General features: G+C 35.9%; 1 protein-coding gene across 1 annotated transcript in view; it reads right to left on the minus strand.

Moving 5' to 3' along the window:
* LOC106877394 (uncharacterized) overlaps positions 1-943 on the minus strand; it is a 5,673-nt gene extending 4,730 nt beyond the window's left edge. Inside the window, exon 1 of the mRNA XM_014926290.2 lies at positions 818-943. The gene's annotated coding sequence lies outside the window, so the exon portion shown is untranslated. The remainder of the gene's footprint in view (positions 1-817) is intronic.

Genomic DNA, 943 nt, shown 5'->3' on the forward strand with positions numbered 1-943 from the left:
CACACACACACACACACACACACACACACACACACACACACGTGTATTTCGTTATTAACAATGAAATCAAACATTCGCACAAACACTCACATGCATTCAAACGTACACACATATGAGTATGTGTTTGTATATATGTCTATCTGTGTGTTTGCGTGTGTACAAATTTTAAACTGCCAAAACAAGAACAAACAGATAAGATAAAACAAATGAAATGAAACCACATCTTATGTTTGCCTCTCGAGCAAGAAAATCGACGAATGACGAAATGAATTCTGTGCAATTAATGAATTTACGTGCCCACAAGGCAATTGCTGACATCATGATAAGTCATCAGACTTTAAGTGTGAACACATCAGATGTCTGCAAAAGTGGACCATTAATCGTAGACGTCTTAAATATGTATCAACGTGTGAGCTATGTGGTTACCCGACTCAATCTTCCACAAATTACCTTACCGTCTTAAAATGCACGGACACGTTGATTAATGTAATCCACTGCGTTCTATATCTGAAAAGACGGCTGGTTAGTCAAAGCTTAGATTAATAGCTTAGATTAAACAACAAAAACATTCTTGAATAGATTCATCGAAGGTACTTTTAAAGAATTGCATCGCAACTCTTCGTTGGACTTGTCAAGTTCTGAAATATAAGAGTTGGCTTATAATAGAGAGGTCATCTCTTTCTACATAATTCCAATATCGTTATCGTTACCACTACCAACGCCAGGTTACTATTTTGTTATTTTACAATGGAATTATTCTACAGTAACAGCTAAAAGAAGTGGAATACGATAAGTGAAAAAAAAGTTCCGTACTTACTTGTAATGAGTAGCGTTGTGGTGGGTTGTTGCCTCTGTACTTGCTTGTTACCGCCAGACAAATACCTCCATTACTGAAAACTGCAGTTTCCTGCTCGCTTACTTATATATATATATATATATATAT

The sequence above is a fragment of the Octopus bimaculoides genome, chromosome 17 (genome assembly GCF_001194135.2).
Source record: "Octopus bimaculoides isolate UCB-OBI-ISO-001 chromosome 17, ASM119413v2, whole genome shotgun sequence".
Lineage (NCBI taxonomy): Eukaryota > Metazoa > Mollusca > Cephalopoda > Octopoda > Octopodidae > Octopus > Octopus bimaculoides.